Raw genomic sequence first — 16519 nt, forward strand, 5'->3', positions numbered from 1 at the left:
GGGGGGGTGGTGTGCATGCGGGTGGGGTGTGTGGGGTTGGGGAGGGGGGTGATGGTGCTGGGTGGATGGATGGGTGGGGGGTGTGGGTGGTCGGCTGTTGTCATGGTGTGCGGTCTGTGGCCATACTACCCGATTCCCACGCCCATCTAGTCAGTGAAGCGGGCGTCTATCAGTCTGTCCCGTGCCCGCTGGGCCAGCCGGTAACGGTGGACAGCCACCCGTCTGTGTCTACCCCGTCTGCCCTGACCATTGCCCCCATCCCCCTCATCTGGGGAGGACTGGGCCTCTTCCTGCTGCTCCTCCACTCCGCCCTCCTCTGCCTGCGGCACATCGCCCCTCTGCTGGGCTATGTTGTGCAGGACGCAGCACACCACAATGATGCGGCCGACCCTATCTGACCGATACTGGAGGGCGCCCCCAGAGAGGTCCAGGCACCTGAAACGCATCTTCAGCACGCCAAAGCACCTCTCGATCACTCCCCTTGTCGCTACATGGGCATCATTGTAGCGGTTCTCCGCCTCATTGCGTGGCCTCCGTATAGGCGTCATCAGCCACGATCGCAATGGGTAGCCCCTGTCGCCCAGCAACCAGCCCCTCAGCCGGGGATGGCGTCCCTCGTACATGCCGGGGATGGATGACCGCGACAACACGAATGAGTCGTGTACACTGCCTGGGTAACGGGCGCAGACGTGCAGGATCATCATGCGGTGGTCGCAGACCACCTGTACGTTCATCGAATAGGTCCCCTTCCTATTAGTGAACACGGCCCTGTTATCTGCAGGTGGCCGCACGGCGACGTGCATCCCATCGATCGCGCCCTGGACCATGGGGAACCCGGCAATGGCAGAGAAGCCCACGGCCCGGGCATCTTGGCTGGCCCGGTCCACGGGGAAGCGGATGTAGCGGTGCGCCATGGCATAAAGGGCATCTGTCACTGCCCGGATGCACCGATGCACCGATGTCTGCGATATGCCGGACAGGTCCCCACTCGGTGCCTGGAATGACCCCGTTGCATAAAAGTTCAGGGCCACCGTAACCTTGACGGACACGGGGAGAGGGTGTCCCCCGCCAGTGCCACGCGGTGACAGGTGTGCCAGCAGGTGGCAGATGTGTGCCACGGTTTCCCGGCTCATCCGGAGTCTCCTCCTGCATTCCCGGTCCGTGAGGTCCTGGTATGACTGCCGGGGCCGGTACACACGGGGCGCCCTCGGGTGCCTCCGTTGCCGTGGGGCCGCGACGTCCTCCTCCCCCTCCTCGTCCTGTCGGTCAGGTGTCCCTCCAGCCTGGGCGGCTGCCGCCTGCCCCTCTGCGGCAGCCTGCGCCGCCTCTCTGGCACGCTCCTCCTCCTCCTCCTCCTCCTCCTCCTCCTCATCCAGGGCAACATAGACATGAGCGGCTGCCACCACGGCGGCCAACATCGCTGGATGATCTGAAAACATGACGACCTGGTGGGGGGGAGGGGAACGACGACATGTCATCATTGCCCATATCCCCTCCTCCCCCCAGCCAGGTGGCATGGACCGCATGGGTCCAACTGTTGGAGGCTGGCACCTGGCCAGGTGGACCAACTCATTTGCCCTCCCATCACCCACCCCGGCACGGACCCCCCCCCGCCCCAACCTCCACCCCAGCACGGACCCCCCCCCAACCTCCACCCCGGCACGGACCCCCTCCCCAACCCCCAACCTCCACCCCAGCACGGACCCCCCCCCCCCAACCTCCACCCCGGCACGGACCCCCTCCACAACCCCCAACCTCCACCCCGGCACGGACCCCCTCCACAACCCCCAACCTCCACCCCGGCACGGACCCCCTCCACAACCTCCACCCCGGCACGGACCCCCTCCACAACCCCCAACCTCCACCCCAGCACGGACCCCCCCCCCCCAACCTCCACCCCGGCACGGACCCCCTCCACAACCCCCAACCTCCACCCCGGCACGGACCCCCTCCACAACCCCCAACCTCCACCCCGGCACGGACCCCCTCCACAACCTCCACCCCGGCACGGACCCCCTCCACAACCCCCAACCTCCACCCCAGCACGGACCCCCCCCCCCCAACCTCCACCCCGGCACGGACCCCCTCCACAACCCCCAACCTCCACCCCGGCACGGACCCCCTCCACAACCCCCAACCTCCACCCCGGCACGGACCCCCTCCACAACCTCCACCCCGGCACGGACCCCCTCCACAACCCCCAACCTCCACCCCAGCACGGACCCCCCCCCCCCAACCTCCACCCCGGCACGGACCCCCTCCACAACCCCCAACCTCCACCCCGGCACGGACCCCCTCCACAACCCCCAACCTCCACCCCGGCACGGACCCCCTCCACAACCCCCAACCTCCACCCCGGCACGGACCCCCTCCCCAACCCCCAACCTCCACCCCAGCACGGACCCCCCCCCCCCCAACCTCCACCCCGGCACGGACCCCCTCCACAACCCCCAACCTCCACCCCGGCACGGACCCCCTCCACAACCTCCACCCCGGCACGGACCCCCTCCCGGCACTCCCCCGGAGCCCAGCCTACTCTAACCACCCCCCCCCCCCCCCCGCCGCACACACACACAAGCCGAGACACACCTCTTCTCAGGCAATCAGTCTGCGGCCACGCCATTTCCTGCCCAGAGCCAACCCCCCAGGCCGTCACTCACCTCCTCGCTGGTCGGCGTGAGCCTGGAGCACCGGGTCACGCCGATGAAAAGGAGGTTTGATTGACGTCGACGTGAACGGTCATCACGTCGACGGGACTTCGGCCCATCCGGAAGGGAGAATATCGGCAGGCCGAAAATCGGCTGCCTTGCGCAGGCCCGTGACATTCTCCGCGGCAGCGGCGCCATTAACGCCCCGCCGACTTTTCTCCCTTCGGAGACTTCGGCGGGGGCGGGGGCGGGATTCACGGCGGCCAACGGCCATTCTCCGACCCGGCGGGGGGTCGGAGAATGACGCCCCTCGTTTCACATTTATGGTGGCATATGCGTTCTTCAATGCAGTATTTCCTTTTGGAATCTATTTTTCTGTATTATTGATTACTGTTGATTCGATGGCATGCTACTCAGAAATAATGGGCGGGATTCTCTCAGCCCAGGCCGGCCGGAGAAACGGCGGGACGGGCGTGAATCACGCTACGCTGCCCCGCGCCGGTCCGCTGATTCTCTGGAGAACGGAGAATCGGCGCCGGCGCAGTCGGCGCGGCGCCAGTCGGGGGCTGCTCTACGCGTCCCCCCCCGCCCCCCCCCCAGCGATTCTCCCCCGGGATGGGCTGAACGGTCGCACAAAATATCTGAGTCCCGCCGCCGCCGTCCATGTGTGGTCTTACCCAGCGGGACCTCGGCATGCATGCATCCGGGCGCAGCCTGGTTGGGGGGGGGGGGAGCGTGTCCGACCCCAGGGAGGGGCTCCACTGTGGTCTGGCCCGCGATCGGAGCCTACTGATTGGCGGGCCGGCCCCTCGGGCTGGGGGCCTCTTTTGCTCCGCACCGGCCCCTGTAACCCTACGGCATGTTATGCGGGGCCGGCGCGGAGAAGGGGGCCACTGCACATGTGCGCATTGCCGCCGGTCTCACTGCGCATGCGCAGACCCGCAGCACCCATCTGACACCGGGATTGGCAGCTGGAGCGGCGTGGGTCGCCCAATGAGTTTAAGTATGATTAATTTACTTTTTATTCACAACAATTTGTGGAACAAAAAGCATAGAAGTTTAACCACATCAGAACAGGTCTTTTTTATATCAATGTTCGAGGATCAAAACTGCATTAATTCTATGTTCTTTATCCTCAGGTACATTTTCATAGGTGTCCCTGTTTACTTCAGTCTTTGTCATGTCAGAGACTATGTGGTACAATTTACTTGATGCCAGATTAAAATTTTTGAAATGATAAGTTGAACAGTACAATACACAATTGGTCTACAGTAATAAAGGGGCCACCTGAATTTTCAAAGTTCAATTCAGTCTTTAAAGGAATAAAAGTATTGAAACCTCGTCTTCAAAATGTAAATTTGACCTGGCACAAATTGAGTAGTTAAATGTATTTTTATCCCCGTCTAAATTATATGGATAGATTGTTTCGGTCATAATCCATGTGTCCTAACCAGTTTGTTTCCTTCTATTCTCCTCCTTGTGCTACTCACTGAGGTACATCCCTAAAATTAACACCATTTTAAAAATGAAGTAAGGATTATCAAAACTAATAGAGAATTCTGGAAAATACACAGCAGGTCTATCAGCATTAATAGTGAAAAAGGACGGGTTAACATTTTGAATCTAGGTCCTTCGTCAGAACAGGAATATAAGAGTCCCCACATGGACCATTAACCTAGTTTTCTTTTTCTTTCAGATTCTGAGAAATTGCAATATATTTGCAGAATGTCTTATTCATACCACATTACAAATGTCCAGCATTCATATTTTTTCCATTTGAACTTGGCAGGATCTCTAAATATTTACTTTTGACTTTTCTAAAGACAGCCTTTAATCTTAGCTGACAAAGGCAGCGTAATGCCATGTTAATTTTCATCAGACAGCATTTAGAAAAACTCCCAAAGAAAATAAAAAAATTCCAAGATTAAATTTGGTGGAAAGCAGCTGTACAGGAAACCAGGCAGTATAAGGGTTAATGATTTCCCCCTTCAAACATGCAGGAAATCCGGCACTACGAGGGTTAATGACTTCCACCTCAAACTTGGCAGTATCCCAACCCCCACAAAGTGTTTGTTTGACTGTTTTGTTATAATAACCTCTGGTTTATCATAGAGGGCAGGCTGGTAGTTTTACAATTTTGCAGCTCACAATGTTGGTATAGGGGAAGCTAGCCCCTCCTGTACGACCTACGGAGTGCTGAGGTATGAGACGTGAGCCACATGATCAGCTGAGCTCTTATCCATTTAAGACAGAGCTTCCCACAAAGACTCCCAGCTTACTGAGAACTGAACAGCCATTCAGTGAGCACTGAGGCTCACACACGCCTCCTCTCACAGCGACTGATCAATCTACAGCAACTGCAAGTTCACACTGAAGGCACAGCGCAAAGAACATGAACGTCAAGTTCCATACACTCGTCCTCTTGGTCCTCTTTGTCTCTCTGACTCACGTAGCTGGAGGTAAGTCATTTATTGAATGTTTCAGCAATAAATCTTTCCTGCAGAAAGCTGAAATAAAGTTAATTTTCCACATATTTCATCAATAAGGGGAATCTATGGAAGGGCACCTGTTAGCAATTAAATGCAAAGGATAAATAAAAACATTTGTCAACGTTAATTATAAATAGAAGTTTTCAGGTATAATTGGGACTCAGTAATTAATACATTACATTTAAATCTTAATTATTTTTGATGCACGGAAACTCTATAAGTCCAAAGCTAACCTTTTAGATGTGTGTCAAAATTATTTTGTGTGCTGTGACAGTTATTGGACCACGTAAAAACTTGAGAGATTTATAAATATATTGAATATGGCTATTTTATTAGTATTATTTTATTATTGAATATAGTAATTAGCACTATGTTGTTTGATTTGGGTCACATTAAAATAATGGACTTCACTGAGTTGTTTTTCTGCATCATGCTGTGGAACCTGCCCTGTGGGGAGAATAATGACTATTCAATTTGATTTTTAAAACGTGGCCTGTTTTGTATCATTCATAAATGCAAAAATATGTTGTTTTGACTGGGTTCCTTAGAAGTAACACCTTATCTAATATTCAGCTTTGTCACTGGCAGTTTTATTTGCTGAGATTGTCTAATTTTATTAAAAGATCCTACCCTACAAAAGAAATCTAATGATTTTTGGTTTCACTTGGTAAACCCTGAGATTCACTGGCTGGGATCTCAACTGGCTGTCAATCACCATGTGAATTGTTGATTTTGCAGGATGTGCCAATATTGTCCCCGTGTTGTATTGGATCTGATAAAAATCAAATATGCAAAAAAACAAATATACAAAAACAACTTTTGCACCGTAGTTATGTTGAGAGAAAAGCAAAACAAGATTTTTATCTGAATATTAATTATTCATTAGGATATGAGCAGGGAAATAGAATTAAAGCAGATAGCTTCATCGTGTAGCTAATACCAGTACTGGCACAATAGGACAAATACCTTCCTCTGGGTTGAGGTTTCAATGGTTCAGTGAAGCATGGTAAAACACATATTTACCAATAGCAGTGGTTAAGTGCAGGGCAGAATCTTGATGCTTTTAAACATAATCAAGGGATGGGACCATTTTCATTGTTGTCAGCGTGCCTCCTGGGAGATCTTCCTGCAGGTACCTAATTAAGAAGCCACCTCTGGGCCTGCTACCCAATTCAGGACACCAAATGGGTTCCTAAGCCTGGGGGCCCAACCAGAGGGTTGGCAATGTTGGAAGGACAGCAGCACCACTCTAGTGGTCGGCTTGGTCTCTGTAGGATAGGAACTGCAAGGACTCCTCTCTGAAGACATTTTTAAAAATGTTTAATTAACTCTGCCCGCAGCTAACAGGCCACCTTTATTATGAGGAAACCCTTCCACTGGATGGTCAGCAGCTGCAGATGATGCCCACTGATCAATGCTAGTTCAGAGGAGGGTAAGAACAGGAGGCATTGTGGGCTTATCTGGTCAACTGCTTGCAAGCTTCCTCGAGGCAGCTCAGTAAGGGGTTGTTGGGGCTGGGGCTGGTCACCTGACACTGGGAAGATACTGGTGCTGTTCACCAACCAGCCCACAAATGTATAGTTGGTTATTCAAATTGTTTACCCACTGCTGATAGAGTTTTTCGAGGAGGTCACAAAGATGTTCGACGCAGGTCAGGCAGTGGATGTTGTCTATCTGGATTTCAGTAAGGCCTTTGACAAGGTCCCTCATGGCAGACTGGTACAAAAGGTGAAGTCACACGGGATCAGAGGTGAGCTGGCAAGATGGATACAGAACTGGCTAGGCCATAGAAGGCAGAGTGTAGCAATGGAAGAGTGCTTTTCTGATTGGAGGGCTGTGACTAGTAGTGTTCTGCAGGGATCAGTGCTGGGACCTTTGCTGTTCGTAGTATATATAAATGATTTGGAGGAAAACTTAACTGGTCTGATTAGTAAGTTTGTGGATGACACAAAGGTTGGTGGAATTGCGGATAGTGATGAGGACTGTCAGATGATACAGCAGGTTTTAGATCGTTTGGAGACTTGGGTGGAGAGATGGTAGATGGAGTTTAATCCGGACAAATGTGAGGTAATGCATTTTGGAAGGTCTATTACAGGTAGGGAATATACAGTGAATGGTAGAACCCTCAAGAGTATTAACAGTCAGAGAGATCTAGGTGTACAGGTCCACAGGTCACTGAAAGGGGCAACACAGGTGGAGAAGGTAGTCAAGAAGGCATACGGCATGCTTGCCTTCATTGGCAGGGGCATTGATAATAAAAATTGGCAAGTCATGTTGCAGCTGTATAGAACCTTAGTTAGGCCACACTTGGAATATAGTGTTCAATTCTGGTCGCCACACTACCAGAAGGATGTGGAGGCTTTAGAGAGGGTGCAGAAGAGATTTACCAGGATATTGCCTGGTATGGAGGGCATTAGCTATGAGGAGCGGTTGAATAAACTCGGTTTGTTCTCACTGCAACGAAGGAGGTTGAGGGGCGACCTGATAGAGGCCTACAAAACTATGAGGGGCATAGATAGAGTGGATAGTCAGAGACTTTTTCCCAGTGTAGAGGGGTCAATTACTAGGGGGCATAGGTTTAAGGTGCGAGGGGCAAGGTTTAGAGTAGATGTACGAGGCAAGTTTTTTACACAGAAGGTAGTGGGTGCCTCGAACTCGCTGTCGGAGGAGGTGATGGAAGCAGGGACGATAGTGACATTTAAGGGGCTCCTTGACAAATACATGAATAGGATGGGAATAGAGGGATACGGACCCCAGAAGTGTAAAAGATTTTAGTTTAGAAGGGCAGCATGGTAGGCACAGGCTTGGAGAGCCGAAGGGCCTGTTCCTGTGCTGTACCTTTCTTTGTTCTTTGTTCTTTGCTGCCAGGTTGATAGCCTCTGTCAGTAATAATCCATTTTTGGGGCAGATTGCCCACTGGCCGGAAGCTATTTGAATTCCTCTTGAATCCACCTTCAAGTTCATCCCGCACATGACCAGAAGAATTCTGTTCTCAGAGTATCAGCTCCAAGTCCAGTCCCCCCTTGACCAAGATTGTTTACTGACTGGCTTCTGCTGTTCCAGTTTTCACAGTTCAGCCACTCAATGAAAATTTTCATTGGCATAGTGGAGCGAAAGATACATTTCTTTCACACTAAACTGTGTTTCTTGTGATTAGTATTGGAAGGGGTTAGATATTACCACTGATTAATGGCCATAATAATATTTCAATTTTAGAATGATTCACATTGGAGATAAATTGAACTTTGGATTGTGATATAATGAATTGATCAAGGACTTCAAGGAATGTATGTAATTAGATTAACCATCTAATTCAACATTTATCCAATTGAGCCAATATTATTCTGCTTCATTATTTTTGGAAACAATTCCATTAAGTTTTTTTCTGAAATCCTCTGAGTACAGAATCCCTACAGTGCAGAAGGAGGCCATTTGGCTAATCAAATCCGCATTGGCTTTGAAAGAGCACCTTACTTAGGCCCACACCTCCATCCTATCCCCGTAACCCAGTAACCCCACCTAACCTTTTGGACATTAAGGGGCAATTTAGCATTGTCAGTCCATCTAACCTGCACATCTTTGAACTGTGGGAGAAAACTGGAGCACCCAGAGGAAACCCACGCAGACACAGGGAGAAAGTGCAAACTCCACACAGATCCAGAGGCCGGAATTGAACCTGGGTCCCTGGCGCTGTGAGACAGCAGTGCTAAGCCCTGTGCCACCGTGCTGGCCATTTACAACGTGGAAATTGGGTACAGCAATTATTGCAGTACAGTGATGCTATGAAGATCCTACCTCCTTCCGAAGTGGACATTGGCAACTATGGACCTCCATCAGATTGCCCTATGATTATGGTTGGCACTACAATTATTTGCTGTTTCCTTCTGCAGTACTACTGAACTTTCCCACTCTTAGCGCCTGGTTTACAGGCTGATAATCAACCTGGTTGGCCACATTATGCATGCACCTTCCACAGCCAAGAAGTCCCAGAGTGGGACTTGAACCCAGAGCTTCTGGACCAGAGGTGGGGACGCTATCACAAATGTGAATGTTAGATTGCCAACCCAAAATATGAAAAACTAACCAGCATTTGAATCAATCAAGTACTGTCTTTTTCATAAGAATGATTTTACAAAATTTGGTGTTTCTGTTGTCACATCATGAATCAATGTTTTACAAGTCTGGACACTTCACTTGCTTAATGAAGCTCTTAGTATCGCTGTCTATTAGTGCCTGAACTTGCTGTAATTAGAAACGGCTTTGCATTCTAACATTGTAAACCGGAGTAATATCAAATAGTGTCAACTACTTTAGTTGTGTAAATTAATCTAAATTCTTGTAAAATAATCTGAAATTAAAAGGCAATTAGATAGGGAGAGAAAGGAAGAACAGTCAAGATTGAAACAAAGGATGCTAGTTCAATCACAGTGCAATAGGACAACATGTATCACTTTAGTGGGAGGGCTATGGTGATGGGAGGTATAATTTAGGTCTTGCTCCATCCTATTCAGTCACTCCCATAGAGGCAAAACTGAATGAATCTACTGGTTTCTCTTAGGATCTGCGTAATATGTCTCAATGAATTGGGAACTCTGGGGCGAAATTCTCCCGAAACGGCGCGATGTCCGCCGACTGGCGCCCAAAATGGCGCCAATCGGACGGGCATCGCGCCGCCCCAAAGGTGCGGAATGCTCTGCATCTTTGGGGGCCGAGCCCCAACATTGAGGGCCCGCCAGCTGGCGCGGAAATGACATCTCCGGGCGGCGCATGCGCGGGAGCGTCAGCAGCCGCTGACAGTTTCACACGCATGCGCAGTGGAGGGAGTCTCTTCCACCTCCGCCATGGTGGAGACCGTGGCGGAGGCGGAAGGGAAAGAGTGCCCCCACGGTACAGGCCCGCCCACGGATCGGTGGGCCCCGTTCGCGGGCCAGGCCACCGTGGGGGCACCCCCGGGGCCAGATCGCCCAGGACCCCGGAGCCCGCCCACGCCGCCTTGTCCCGCCGTTCAAAAGGTGGTTTAATCCACGCCGGCGGGACAGGCAATTTATCGGCGGGACTTCGGCCCATCCGGACCGGAGAATCCAGCGGGGGGGCCCGCCAACCGGCGCGGCCCGATTCCCGCCCCCGCCGAATATCCGGTGCCGGAGACTTCGGCAACCGGCGGGGCGGGATTCACGCCAGCCCCCGGCGATTCTCCGACCCGGTGGGGGGTCGGAGAATGACGCCCCAGATATTTTTTCCATTTTTGCACATTTTTAATTTAATATTTCTGAAAACTCAATTTTTCACTGCCCACTTGCTGAGACGTGTTGTCCACTGGTGATTCTCCTGGACCTCACCCAAGTGGCTATTTTTCATGTGCAGCTATTTTTCATGTGCCAGACCAGAGTGTATCAGCAGATCATTCAAACATTGAAGCATTAAGTAGTGCCTGATCTTGTTCACAACTCATAGTAATACCTACAGGAGAAGCACAGTAAGAAGTCTTACAACACCAGGTTAAAGTCCAACAGGTTTGTTTTAAATCACTAGCTTTCGGAGCGCAGCTCCTTCCTCATTCACCTGAGGAAGGAGCAGTGCTCCAAAAGCTCGTGTTTGAAACAAACCTGTTGGACTTTAACCTGGTGTTGTAAGACTTCTTACTGTGCTCACCCCAGTCCAACACCGGCATCTCCACATCACAGGAGAAGCCACTAAAGAGGAAGCAGAAATAGGAACCTTGTGTAATGTGTTTCCCTTATCAAGATCGAAGACACCACAACCAATTAGCTCCAATTTCCAATACATATGGGATCGTAGATTTGAAGTAAAACCAGTGATCTTCCTTGTTTGTGTGGCTCAATCCCAAACATTGTGAATTCAACTGCAGAACTGTTGCGGAATTTCCATTTATTGTATTCTGATATCATGATGGAGCAAAGTATATCTTCGTTTCAATTAAAGATTCTGATATTTATGTCTTCATTTATTCTTTAGTTTTATAATATAGCAGTATAATATTTTCCAACTGACCAGTGTTACAATGAAGATTGTGCATTTTCTCTCCAGACCACTAGGCAAGAACAAAAGCCTGTTGCTATGGAACGGAGGCCAGGTTATTTGATCTGGTAATTGATCAGATAAGGAGATGTTATTATGAGAGGGACAGACACACGTTAGTTAAGATTTAAACTGCTGGGCAGAAAACTGAACATAGGCACAGTTTCCCTAACCTAGGAATTCTTGTATGAGGCCAAGTCAATTTTAGTGGCCCCCAGCCAGCGGCCTTGCCCAGAACAGCTGTGTAAAGAGATGCTGGTCAACTTGCGTCTCATGAGACTAGGCGGCCCAGAGACTGTCGACCAGTACTTAGCACAGCTGCAGGGTGGGTTTCAAGAAGGTTTAGCTGGTTGGGGGTTAAGGGAGAAAGTTGTTGCATTGACAGAGGCCAAACCTCCGTAAATGGACTCAGAGCAGCATTCCTGCACCAGCTGGCACCGCAAAGGTAGGTTTTGCACCTGTCTTTAGGGCCTTCCACTTCTGCTCCAGTCGGTTTGAAGGGTTAGAGTGGGCACGTCCCCAGTAAGTTGTTAGAATCACTCCTGGATCTTATTTGAGTCAGAACCTGATTTGCATATGATTCTGGGGGAAGGCTGACACTAAAACAGGGTGGTATCTAAGCAGCAAAATATATCACATATCCTGAACTCCCATTCCACCCAGTTTGTACCATTATTATACACATTGTCTCGTTTCTTCTGTTTTTGGTTGACATTGTGATAAATGACAGCTTCTGGCAACTGCTTTAGTCCACGTAACTCAACTGTGGCAGCAGTGAACACATATGTTATGGTGCTTGGAATAAATAAATTGATTATATCATCAAAAAAATGACCCCCAAAATCTTTAAATTATTAATTCAGCTGGTCAGTTGGATTTTATGCACCCCCCACCTAACTAAAGGCCCTAAAAGCCCCCGCTGTCTGTGACCAATATAGACTAGCTGGTGGAAAATGGAATAGAGTGGGCAGGCCAATTTTCACCAGCTTTGGGGGCACTCCCCTACAGTCTGGCCCTCCCTCTACTTTGTGCCTCACTGTCTGGACTTCAGAACCCACCGGTCACATCCCTCACTCGGGTCCCCAATCCCTCCCTGCCCAAAACCCCGTACATACACAAGCCCAGAGACCATGTCCACTTCTATCCGTGGCATCCTTGCAGTCCCAGCAGTACTTCTAGGGAATATAGAGTGAATGGGAGAACCCTCAAGAGTATTGACAGTCAGAGAGATCTAGGTGTACAGGTCCACAGGTCACTGAAAGGGGCAACACAGGTGGAGAAGGTAGTCAAGAAGGCATACGGCATGCTTGCCTTCATTGGCCGGGGCATTGAGTATAAAAATTGGCAAGTCATGTTGCAGCTGTATAGAACCTTAGTTAGGCCACACTTTGAGTATAGTGTTCACTTCTGGTCGCCACACTACCAGAAGGATGTGAAGGCTTTAGAGAGGGTGCAGAAGAGATTTACCAGGATGTTGCCTGGTATGGAGGGCATTAGTTATGGTGAGAGGTTGAATAAACTCGGTTTGTTCTCATTGGAACGGCGGAGGTTGAGGGGCGACCTGATAGAGGTCTACAAAATGATGAGGGGCATAGACAGAGTGGATAGTTAGAGACTTTTTCCCAGGGTAGAGAGGTCAATTACTAGGGGGCATAGGTTTAAGGTGCGAGGGGCAAGGTTTAGAGGGGATGTACGAGGCACGTTTTTTACACAAGAAGGTAGTGGGTGCCTGGAACTCGCTGCCAGAAGCAGGGACGATAGTGACGTTTAAGGGGCATCTTGACAAATACATGAATAGGATGGGAATAGAGGGATATGGACCCCGGAAGTCTAGAAGATTTGAGTTTAGACGGGCAGCATGGTCAGCGCAGGCTTGGAGGGCCGAAGGGCCTGTTCCTGAGCTGTGCACCCCCCTTAACATTTAGTCCATTATTTCAAATTCACAGTACAGATTCACATCTTGTAGGGAAGTTAAATTAAGTAATGTTTATATATGTATATATATATATATATATATATATGTATGTATTCTTTGTACTGTTCAGTACAGGGTAACATATTCTATATTTAGATTTTGTGTTTCATCTTAAATATGTGGCTACTTTGACCTGAAATTTCCTCAGAGGATGGTGCTGAGTGTGCACCACAATGTGATTCATATCCCTTTACAACCTCTCACTAATTATAGGAAGCACTTCATTAGGTCTGAACATGGACACTGTGGTTTTGGTTCAGTAGCACATATGCACAGTGAGGACCAGTCATTAATTTTTCGCAGAATTCGTTTTTAAACAAGGGATGTAGTCAACGATAACGGATTAGTTACAAGGGATATGATCCTTGCGGTTACATTTACATTCACTCTATCAACCTGATACCAGCCAAATCAGTCTGACTGGAATTTTTTTTGTGAGAGTTTGAATGTCAGAAGCATCATGTCTGGAAATTTGGAGAGCAGTTGAATGATTATCAAACCAGGTCAGCAGCCCCCCAGTGGTCCAGCACGTTGTGAATGAATAACTGAAGTGTATAGCTAGGAAGATCCTTATATGGTTTTCTTGGTCTATGCTGTTTTTATTGATACAAATTCAGCTGCAGACTAATGGGTGCTAGCACTGACTGAGGAGATGGTTCGGAGGATGGGATTAGGCTCAGCTGTTATGCCCTTCGCAGTCCAATAGCAAAGAATGTTTAGGGTTAATTGGACTGAAATCTATCCAACTCCCTTGGGGAGATATTCCTCAATGACCAAAAAAATTACCACAGCCAGCATTATATTGCAGATAGCCAATTTGAAATGCACAGTTAGAATCCCAACAGAATGAATAGTCCTTCTGCCTTCTGTACTGTGTGACAGTGAAATAATGAAATGTCACAGGAATGGGTAAGCAAGAAACAAGAAGTTGTATAACTCGGGGTAGGAATTGGGTGGATGGAGGCTGTATTGAGTAGCAAATCCCTCTGAGCTTGGCAACATGATGCCTGGGCAATATATTCCCAGTTGGTGGCTCACTGGAAATAGATAGGAAATGGCAAGTTATTGGGCAGGAAGGGATTTTTGGACAGCAGGAAGCAGCAACTTGGACGACATACTCGGAGAAGGCTTTACAAGCATCATGCACTTGGGAAAGAATAACCTGGGGCAGAGGTGGGGCTCAGCCCTACACAGAAAGTAAAATAAACTGACCAGTCCTTCTAGCTATGGATCCTCTTGCTGTTACCTTCAATGGTGGAAAGTCAGAATGCCTTCCCCAATCAGATCACCGGTTAAAATAGCAGTGCCCCTAATGACATTATCAGATCCTGATCTGCATATTTAAAGAAAAGGACCTTGCCAACTCCAAGAGGCCACTTTGCTGCCTGCTTAGGAATTAAGCACATTAAAATAGAAAACTGAGAATAAGGAGGGATGTGAAACAGTTAATGCTGTGGGACAATTTTAACTGTCCACCTGGCCTGTTTCTGCCAGGCAGGTAAGATTGAAATTACTCCTAATGTATTTTGGAATTTAGGTCCACTCAATTTTCAAGTGACTACGCCATTCAAATGAGGGAACAAAATGTATAGGCCACCGAGACTGACAAAGGGCCGAAAATCAGTCAATGAGACTCAGCGGGGCTGACCCAGGTCTGTCACAGGTTGTCCAAACCAGATGGAGCATGGCATTTAAAATTAATGAGTACATGTTTGAATGGAGTTCATCATTAAGCAATCACGTTTGCTTAAATTTTCACATTCTTTAATGTGGCAAACAAAAGTCAGGTTTTCAATATATTGTCAAAATGATCAGACAATCTCCTTTCAAACTTGGACTATCTGGTTTAAAGCTGGTTAGGTGGTCATATTAAACTGCACAATGATCACAGCACCTTAGGGAAGGCATTTTGCACTTTTGCAGATCCTTCATGGGCACTGTACAGATCATAGTCCAGTATCAATGTGTATTATTATGGTATTATCTGGTTCTACTATTTTACAGTGTGAAGAGAACCAGAGAATATGTGTGTGCGTCTTTTGAAAAAAGGAAAGGCGAGCGTTATTGCTCTGAGTACTGAGTCATTTGCAGCTTTCAGGTGCAATTATTGCTGGGTTACGGTTAAACAGTGTTCTTCTATAATGTTTTATTGATGAATATTCTGAATTACAATTAGAGAAATGAACAGAACTGAAATGGTTATAAATAATTATTAATTTATAATCTAATTCTTATGCAGAAATGTTCCTGCAGTCCTCCAAGGATTATGCAAATTATTGAAGCATTTTCCTTATCCAATTAGTTATATTTACAGGCTTAAAAAATATATATTTTCAATTTGTAGGCTAAGGGAATGCAACCTTGTCATTTTTGCAGACTATGCATGACTTGTTCGTCCACATACCTAAATTCCAAAAGGAAAAATTCAGTTAGTGATTGGGCTGATCTGGCAAATTGGCTGATGTTGATTTTTCTTACAGTATCCTGAGGAAGCATGTTTGTTCAACGTCAGAAAATTAAGTATCTTGGGCAGAGGATCTTTTCTTGAGAAGGAATTGGTCAGAAACTGCAGCAGTGGTGTGATAAACTGGATCATAGTCTCAGAATGTGGTTAGCCAAGAGATCATAGAGCCCAGGACAGATGGATAGAGAAAAAGAAAGAGCATCTGCAGGGCCAAAAGGAGGAGATAGTACTCAGAAGTGCAGGGAACATCGAATTACTGGAATTACCGAATTGAAGATAATGGTGGTAAGTCACTCAAAGTACAGTGGTCCTGAACTTCACTGTAGCACTGTGGAACAAAGATTACCCAAGAAAGTGCGCAGCAAGTTGTTTACAAGATAGCACAGGGGTGGCAGAGAAATCTCCTTTCTGCAATCATGACTGGGAATCCCATATAGCAGGATGTTTTTCTATTATAGAGAAAAGTATATCAAAAAATGGGTGAACAACCTCTAGTCAGAGTGGGTGAGCTGTCAAAAATCTTTCTTCATGTTGAATTCAATGACATCAACCAATCTATGTTCATGGTCATGCAGGGGGATTTCAGAGGTTAGGCATTAGATTGAGAATAATGCCTCAAGGATGGTAATGTTCAAATTGTTTCCTGTGCTAGGAACTGCACATGTGGCTACAGAGCTGGTGCAAGGAGGAAGAGTTAACATTCAACGACTAAAGCAAGAACAGAACCCTGCATTTAAGATGTGAGGGGGAAAGAAATGAAATTAAATAAACAAAAAAAAACAAGCCTTAAAATATTGGGGTGAGAATTAGATGGTACAAATGTGAACACACAAAGGGTTCTACACACAGTTCCCACACAATCAACCAAAAAAGAAGATTCTCACAAAGGAATATGTTGTGATTG

At 48.1% G+C, this 16519-nt stretch overlaps 1 long non-coding RNA gene across 3 annotated transcripts in view; it reads left to right on the forward strand.

The window, feature by feature from the left end:
* The window catches only part of LOC140421057 (uncharacterized), a 129980-nt gene extending 124938 nt beyond the window's left edge, over positions 1-5042 (forward strand). For all 3 annotated transcript variants that reach the window (XR_011946656.1, XR_011946657.1, XR_011946658.1), the window contains one exon: positions 4345-5042. This is a non-coding gene — a long non-coding RNA (uncharacterized lncRNA). The remainder of the gene's footprint in view (positions 1-4344) is intronic.
* The last annotated feature ends 11477 nt before the right edge of the window (positions 5043-16519 follow it).

Source organism: Scyliorhinus torazame, chromosome 5, assembly GCF_047496885.1.
Source record: "Scyliorhinus torazame isolate Kashiwa2021f chromosome 5, sScyTor2.1, whole genome shotgun sequence".
Classification (NCBI taxonomy): domain Eukaryota; kingdom Metazoa; phylum Chordata; class Chondrichthyes; order Carcharhiniformes; family Scyliorhinidae; genus Scyliorhinus; species Scyliorhinus torazame.